The following is an 8,913-nucleotide window of genomic DNA, read 5'->3' as shown; positions in this document are numbered from 1 at the left end:
AGGCTTCAGGGGAAGCAGAGCAAGGGGGCCTATGAGCAGGAGGGGAGTCCTGCCCCTTCCCCTCCCTGGATCTTCCCACCCTCCTCCAGAACCAGTTTTGACTTCAGACCTGAAGTAGTCGGGATGGTTGATCCAGAGGCAGGGGGAGGTGTCAATCTGGGGAGGGGAAGAGGAGAAGGGAGGACCCTCCTGCGGGGGGGGGGAGGAAAGAGGAGGAGGAAGGAAGAATTCCAGGATTTTTCCTACAATGTTTATTCTTTTATAGCAAAGCGAAGGGAAGGGATTCGGAAGAAAAGTAATGAAGATGAAGCTGCTGTGGATTTAAAGCCGGGACAGATTTGGGTGTCTGGACTGACAGGCAGGCCCAGAGTCCCAGGGATCAGTCTAGATGGTCTCCACTGCCTCCTCACAAGAAAGAGAGGTCTTCAAAGGAAAGCCAGAGGGGTCTCAGCAGGAAAAGCTCCAGGCTGCCATTCTCCTCCCCCCCCCAATCTAAAATCTTGACCCTCCATTTTTCAGAGGTTGCAAAAAGAGACAGAAATTCATCAGCTAATGGAAAAAAGCCCCTTCTTTTCCCACCAGGAAGCAGGAAGGATGGCAGGATTAATTCATGAGTGCTGTAGAAAAAAAGAGATGGGGAGAAAATTAGAAAATAAAGTGAAACCAGTGTAAATAGCTTATTATTCCTCTCTTTCAGCCACCCCCCCACACAGGCCCACATTGCAGGGGGGTGGTTGATGAGTAGGAACAAAGTGAGGGAGTGTCACCCCCTTTTTTTGGAAAAGAGGAAAAGGATGCAAAGGACCAGAAATTCATCTCCAGAGGCTTATGGAATTCACCCCAATTGACTTAACTGGGGGGTTAATCAAGAAAGGAGGCCTCCCCCCCCAGACGTTTCATATGAACAAAGAAGATGGGGCCAGGATGGGGAGTGGTAGCAAAGCTGGGTGTCTCTTTGCCAGAAATTGTGTGAAATGTCACAAGGAGACTTCCCTTCTCCTTTGCAATTTCCCAAAACCTGGAAACTTTGTGGGCCAGATTTTAGTGTTTATGTGTGTGTGTTTGTTTTTGATTGCACTGTTTTCAGGTCTCTGTAATGAAAAGCTGCCCAAAATTTCAAAAATTTGTGCTATCCATAGCTAGGACGTTTTGTTCAGGCACATTTTTTTTTACAAAAAGGAACAATTAAGGAATGTTAAAGAAACATCTATAACTTGAGGAGAAACTCACCTGCAGGAGGCTGGATGGGAATTGCTGGAAGGAGAAAAAGACCCAATCAGGACCCTTCATAGGCTGGAGCACTCAGGGTGTCTCCCTCCCCATCGATAGCCCATAATAGTCATTCATGAATGAATATTATAACAAATATTATAGAGAATTGTCTTATAGGTTATGGAGTTAAAGGTTAATTATGATATTTTCTTTTTTCTTTTTTTCTTTTTTTTTTCTTTTTTTATTATTATAAATTTTGTTATTATTAACCCTGTATTCTTCTCTGGGAAGTGAAGGGAGGGAGCTGGGGGTGGGAGGGAGGGTAAGAGGGGGGGTAAGTGTACTATAGATAATGGTTGTTTATAGGAGTGCGGCCCGGGCACTCCCATTATGCTGCGTTCATGGGTTTGATAGGGATGAGAGGAAGAAAGGTGTAGAGAGGAAGTAGGGTATTGAGAGGAGAGGGGGAGGGGAAAAGAGTAGGAGGGGAGGAGAGAAAGAGGAGGGAAGTAGGGAATGTTTTAAGAAAGGGTGGACGCAGCCTGGGGGGAATGGGCGGGTTGCACCAATGGTTATGAATTTATCTTATTTTAAAATTGTATTGTATTTTTACAATGTTTAGATGGAAAATAAAAATTTTCAATAAAAAAAAGATAGCCATAATAGTTTGCAGGATGCTCACTTATACAGTAGACTCTCAAAGAACAGAATTTCCCAAGCAAATCTCCAAGGGGGCCTCCTTTCCATCTGCTAAGCTTGCTGAGAGGCCTCCCCTGGATGGTCCCCTCCCCACAATCTCTTATCCAGCCGCCAGACTCACCTTTCTTGCTCTTCAGGTGGAGGGAGAGCCCCATGGCAAAGAAGATCACCCCGATCACGGCTGCCACGATCCCCGTCCAGAGTTTGCTCTTGGCAGAGTTGGAGGATCGGGGCTCTGGGGAAGGAGAAGGAGCCCCCCCTGAGCAGGAGGATCAGGGCCAACTTCCCCCCCCCCCAGGAAGGTCCATCCCAGCTCCCCCCACAGGGAGGGTGTCTCCCCCTTCTCAGGGCAGGAGGGGGTCCCCAGAGCAGGAGGGGAGGAAGGGGAGGGGCTCACCCCACTGGACGGTGATCGGGGCCTCCAGGCTGGCATGCTCCACCTGGCAGGTGTAGACGTCCCCCCCGCTGGGGCTGGGTCTCCAGCATCACCTGGAGCTGGTAGGTCCAGTCTCCATTCTGGAGCTCCTCCCCGAAGGCCATGCCCTCCTCCTCCTCCGGCCGCCCATTCTTCAGCCACCGGACCTCGATCTCCACGGGGTAGAAGCCCCTCACGATGCAGAAGAGGATGGTGTGGGGGGAAGTGGGGTCCAGCTTGGTGGGGGAGATGGAGACGGTGGGCTTGGCTGGAGGGGAGGAGGGGGAGGGGGAGAAGGGACATGGGGGGGAGACATAGGAGGGGCCAGAACAGGAGACCAAGTGGGTTAGTTCAGGCCAGGATCCCTTTTCAGTCCTGAAAATATTATTTGTTTTAAGTCATTTCCAAAGCAAAGAGCCTTCCCTAATTCCCTTTTCCAAATGTTCGGAAGTTCACTTTTTATCCTGAAATCCCAAAGGCCCCAGAGGTGAAGGGAGCCCCTCCCCCACTCCTGGCCTTCCGGAAAGGGGGGGAAAAGGGGCTCTGGGGCTTTGCTTGGGGGGGGCAGAGAGGGGGAGGAGGCAGCCGTGGGGCCGGTCAGCCTCCTGAAGCCCCCCCCCATGAACTTTTATCACTGGATTTTAATCATTCCTGCCTTTTAAATATTAAATTCTATGGATTATTTTGGTGGCTTTATATTTTATGTGTACACCATGCAAAGTCCCTCTGTGGGAGAGAGAGATGGTTTTCAAAGTTGATAAGTAAATCAATAAATATTATTTAATAAAAATATTATACTGAAATATTATATTGCATATGTTATAGATTATTATTGAAATATCTCTATATACTGGGCAAGAGAGAGACCTGGCTGGATTCTTCCCCTTCCCTGGAAAAATATAATATTTGGTATAATTTTCTGGAAAGAAGTTTTTCTGGGCAGGGGAAACTTTGGACCCTGGGAAGAGAAGGAAGATGATGGGAGGGATGCGAAGGAGAGGAATCTATTTCTACCCTTTGGCATGTTTCTTTGTCATCACTGTAGAATTTCAGACTTTTTAAAGATAATTTATTTTTTAACATTTTTCATACATTTTTATTTAGGGGTTATATCTTTTGCCATCCAGATCCCCCCTTTGAGGGAGGGGAAGGGATTGGGAGTGTCAACAAATATGAATAAATACCAATGTGTAAATGTCGTAGATCGGAGAGCACAGAATAAAAAAGGGGCAAATCTTTCTCCGGGAGAGTCCTAAGAAAGGAAATGAAAAGGGGGGTCCCTGCATTTCCTCCCACCCATGGAACTCCCCCTCCCCCACTCACCTCTCCGGCCAATCACGGAATTGCTCTGGAAAACCTCGTAGTTGCTCCGGCAGAAGGCATCCACTTGGGCCTTCGCAAGCTGCAGGAGGCGCTTATCGCTGTTCCACTGGTCCACATCGGGCTGCGCCAACGGAGTGACGGCCACGAATTTCCCGAGGTCGCTGTCGTAGCAGTCCATCTCCTGCCGGTCGTAGAAGTTCCTGAAGAGGAACCGCACCCGCCGCGTCCCGTTGAGGAAATGGCACTCGGACTTCTGCTGGAGAAGGAAATGGGCTGTGGGGGGGGGGGGGCGGTGGAGCAGAAAGAAGAGAGCCCTCAGGAGGGACTCCAGGGCCCATCGCTCCCAGCGGCTCCTAGAGGAGGGGCGGAGGGACGGGAAGGCGGAGGGACGGGAGACCTGCTGCGAGGGACTGCCGGAAGGCGCCCCCTGGAGGAGGGATGGGGAACCGTCGGTCCCAGCGGGATTCCCCCTTGGTGGGGGTCTGGAGGGGGGAGGAAAACGAGGGAGGGGGAAAGAGGGACCCCCTCCATCTCCCCAGGGAGGAAAAAGGCAGGCAGAAGTTCAGCCGGTCCAGCCCTCCGTCCGTCTGCAGGGAACGCTGGATTCCTCCCCCCCCCAAGCGGCAGGAAATATGGGGGGAGGGAAGAGACCCCCCCCCTCTGGGCTGGAGGGAAAATAATATCCAAGCTTCTCTCTCCCTCTCCCTTTTGGGAGCAGAAGGGAAGGGGGGGTCACAATAAGGATACCCACACCCATGCTCCTGGGCTCTCCCCGCCCTTCCCTTTTCCCCCCTCTGCCCCATCTTCAGCCCCACAAGCTGCCTTTGGGTGCTTTTCCAGGCCTCTTTTCTGTCCCCCTTCCCCCTGCAGCCCCCAAGACCACCTCAAAGGGAGGGGCTCCAGCCCCCTTCACGAAAGGGGGAGTTTGGAGGAGCAACTCAGACCCCCCCCAATATCCCTCCAATAGAGGCGGAGAAGGCGAGGGAGGGGAAGATTGTCAGTCTTGGGGGCGGCAGCTTTAGAGGGGTGTCCAGGGGGGGTTGTGGACTTCCTTTTTCACCCCCTCCCATGAATCTGAACCACAATCCCCCTTTCTCTATGTGCCTGGAGGGGTGGACTAGATGCCCCTTTAAGCTCCCTTAAGACCCCCCCCCATGAGGAGTCCAGGCTGGGTCATTGGAGATTTCCGAAGGGCCAAGGGGAGCGGGGTGGGGTGGGGAGCCTCTCCTGAGACCCTCCCTCCCCCTGGTCTCGCTTGGCCCAAGGGGCTTCTCCAAAAGGCAGCTGGACTTTCCTGGTTCTTCCCTTGAAGACTTTTCGCTTCTCCTCCCAGAAGCTTCTTCAGTTCTGACCGAAGGGTGGAGGGTGGAAGGACGGACATTCCTTGCGGTCATTTGGTCATTTTGAAAGCCGATCCCTGGTTCTCTGAGGGGCCTTGAGGACCCCCAGGGGTTTATCTGGGCCCTCAGGGTCCCCTGAATTGGGGGGGGGCAAAGGGATGGGGAGTCTTCCTGGGGCTACTGAAAGGACCCCTTGTAGGCAGGAGATGGAGGTCCTGTCCCTCTCCCCACTCTGTTGAGGGGGGGCTGCTCAAGTTTGACCTAGATGGCTTGGGGGTCTGGGGATCTTGGGGAGAAGAGAACCCCCAAATTCCCTAGTTAACCCCAAATTTTCTTTCCCATCAACTTCACCCCTACTGGCTGCCTTTGCGTGATTTGTGGGTTCAGCCCTCTTTTCTGTCACCCTGCAGCCCCCCAAGACCACCTCAAAGGGAGGGGCTCCAGCCCCCTTCACTAAAGGGATAGTTTTGGGGAATCAATTTTGGAGAACAATTCAGACCCCCCCTCAAATATCCTTCTCCCCACCCCTCCAAGTCCCGGTTCAGCAATGGGGAATATGGGGTGGGGGCTTCTGGGTCTCCTCCCCAAATTCAGAGTCTCCCCCAAGAAGGAATCCAGCTCAACTCTTCTCTCCCCTTAAAAAAATGATTCAGAAGAAAAACTGAGGTTGCAAAAACACTTTTGCCAAAAAGCGTCTTTTTTTCTTATACTTTTGGTGGCTTCTCTGGATTCAGCTCTGAAAATGCCTCAGTTTCCCTCTTTCGCTTTCTCTTCCCGTCTCCTTCCTCTTTCGGTGCAAGAAACGTTGGGGCTCAGGCGCTAATTCGGGGTCCGCAAGGTCCCCCTCCCACCCAGCCACGGGGGGGAGGGGCGATAGAGGAGTCCAACTGCCTCTTATCCCTCCTGGGCTGCCTTCCCGCGACCCCCGCCCCACCTCGGCCACAACAAGGGAAGAGGGGAGGGGGCTCCCTCTCCGCCCTGCTGGGGGGAAAATGAGGCGAGGCAGGGGCGGAGACCACGCGGAGATCGACGCTCCCGCAGTCTCCCGTCTCTCTTGCCCTCGAACCCTTTCCCTCCACTTCTGGGGTCCCAGCTCCTTTCTCCCCCCACCCCCAGGGGCTCTGACGGCCCCTCCCAGCCCCTCTCCTCCCTCGACGAGCCCCCTCCTTACCGGGGGTCTCCTTCCCCCCTTCGCTTCCGGGGATCCGGGCCAGCGCCCCCGCCAGCAGCAGCAGCATCAGGGGGAGCCCAGCGGAGCCCATGGACGCCGCCCCACAAGCGCCCCAGAGAGACGAGAGACGGAGACGCGGAGGCTCCCAGCCCCAGAGGCGGAATCGGGGGGTCTGGCTTGGGGGGGAGGGGGCGTTTCCCTCGAACTTCGGACCTGGGAGGGCCCAGGAGAGCGGAGAGACCAATGGGAATTCTCCCTTCCGCAGCGTCATCGGTCTCCAGGCAGAGCCTCCCTTGACTTCGCCCGAGAGAGGAGATAGTTCGGTGCAGAGAGAGAAGCGGAGAAAGTGGGAGGGGGAAAAATCCCTTCAGTCCGGTGGGGGGAGCTGCCTTTTAGGGGGGCGTTTCAGCCAGCTCCGGAGGGGAGGGCGGACTTCCTATTGCGCCCCCCCTCATGATTCTCAGCCAGACTCTCCTTTTCTCTGGGTGTCTGGAGGGGTGGGCTAGATGCCCTTTCGGTTCCCAGAGGGAGCCTAGAGCAAAATGGAGCCAGAGCTTGAGGTCTCCTCTTGGGTTCGCCCGGCTCAGTTTGGGGGCAGGAAGCCCCCCCCCAGATGTGGACCATGTGGGGGGGGAAAACTGCACACACACACACACACAAGACTCCCAAACTGCTCAGGCAACCGATACCAGATGTTATATCAGAACCCCATCCTCCACAAATCCTGGAGCACCGGGGAAGAACCGAGGATTGGAAAAGGGCTGATGTGGTTCCCATCTTCAAGAAAGGGGGAAAAAAAAACAGACCCAGGAAACTGCAGAGCAATCAGTTTAACCTCAATATCTGGGAAGATCCTAGAAAAGATAATCAAAAAAGAGATCTGCGAACAACTAGAAGCAAACAAAGTTATAACCGGGAGCCAGCACGGGTGTGTCGAAAACGGATCATGCCAGGCCAATCTCATCTCATTCTTTGATCAGGTGACTGAATCAGTAGACCAGCGAAACGCAGTGGACGTAGTATACTTAGATTTCAGTAAGGCTTTTGACAAAGTAGACCACAACCTGCTCCTTGCTAAACTAGGAAAAGGTGGGATAAACAACATCCCCACCGGATGGATCTGTATGTGGCTGACAAGCCGAACTCAAGGAGTAGCCCCCAATGGCCCCACATCCACATGGAGAGAAGTAAGCAGTGGGGCACCACAAGCTCCGTCTCTTCTCTTCTCTTCTCTCTTCTCTTCTCTTCTCTTCTCTTCTCTTCTCTTCTCTTCTCTTCTCTTCTCTTCTCTTCTCTTCTCTTCTCTTCTATTCTAACTTTAAATGTATTGGCTATAGCTTGCAATGTATCATTCTTCCGCTGTAAATATATCTGCCCAAGGAGAAAGTTCTGGGCTGCTTGCCAGCAGTTGTGTACTCGAAGCGTAGCCTGTGACAAGCTGTAACTGAGCTAACCTGACAGATAAAGAAAACACGTATTCAAACGAAAAAAAGGAATCTTTTAGCCTGTTAGCCTGAGAAAGTGCCTTAGCTTTAAAAGTGAAAAAAAAAAGATAATGTGTGTGCTTTTTCCCCCTCTGTCTCGCTGTGCGTGTGACAAGAGATTGAGACATCGGGCTGTTCTTTGATCAAACCATAAAGCTGTATTCTTTTCCGTAGCCTCGTATTCAGAGTCTCTCGGAGATTTATGTGGATTATGAGCTGAAAAGCCTCAGGGAATAAAGGGCTGTGACCAGGGCGATTGGGGCTTTCATTGTTCTTCATGCCTTTTATGATTAATTTGATCAGGAGCGTTTTAGCCTAAAAATAGTCGATATGTTGGCTAAGGCGTTTGAATTTTTTAATAAAGTGGTAGCAGACCAGTGAAATGCTGTGGACGTGGTAGACTTAGACTTCAGTAAGACCTTTGACAAGGTAGACCACAAAACCATTCCATTCCATGTTCTGTTCTGTTCTGTTCCGTTCCATTTTCTATTCCATTCTGTTCTGTTCCGTTCCATTCCATTTTCTATTCTATTCTATTCTGTTCTATTCTGTTCTGTTCTGTTCTGTTCTATTCTGTTCCATTTTCTATTCCATTTTCCATTCCATTTTCTATTCTATTCTGTTTTGTTCCATTCTATTCCATATTTTATTTTGTTCTGTTCTGTTCCGTTTCATTCCATTCCCTATTCTGTCTGTTCCGTTCCATTTCGGTCCGTTCCCTATAAACTGACCCCAGGGACTCTGGGCCTGCCTGTCAGTCCAGAAGCCCAAATCTCTTCCGGCTTTGAACCCACAGCAGCTTCATCTCCACTACTCTTCCTCTGAATCCCTTCCCTTCACTATAAAAGAATAAAATTTAAATGGTAGAAAAACCTGGTGTTCCTCCCTCCCTCCCTTCCTCTTCCGCCTTTTTCTTACCTCTGCAAGAGGACCCTCCCTCCTCCCCTCCCCCTCCCCGGATTGAGGCCTCCCCTGCCTCCATATTGACCAACCGGGCTAGTTTAGGTCCGAAGCCAGAACCGGTTCGGGAGGAGGGTGGGCAGATCCCAGGGAGGGGAAGGGGCAGGACCCCCTCCTCCTCAATCTCCCCAAGCCCTGCCAGAGGGAGGGGACCCCTGGGAGACCCCCTATTCCTGCTTCCCCCGGAGAGCCTCTTCCGTGGCTGGGAAGCTGCTGGAGCTGGAGGTTCTCCTGGCTTCATCCGGGCCTCTTTCTCCAGGATCGGAGCCCGTTTGAGCCCCTCACAAGCCCGGAGAGGCTCCTGCAATA

At 52.3% G+C, this 8,913-nt stretch overlaps 1 pseudogene; it reads right to left on the bottom strand.

Annotated features, from left to right (window-relative positions):
• Window positions 1-466: 466 nt before the first annotated feature.
• Window positions 467-6,330, bottom strand: LOC120313323 (annotated as a pseudogene).
• Window positions 6,331-8,913: the final 2,583 nt, after the last annotated feature.

This window comes from Crotalus tigris, unplaced genomic scaffold, assembly GCF_016545835.1.
Source record: "Crotalus tigris isolate CLP2741 ecotype Arizona unplaced genomic scaffold, ASM1654583v1 scf7180000017570.77150, whole genome shotgun sequence".
NCBI lineage: Eukaryota > Metazoa > Chordata > Lepidosauria > Squamata > Viperidae > Crotalus > Crotalus tigris.
This window is presented reverse-complemented; position numbering and strand designations above follow the sequence as displayed.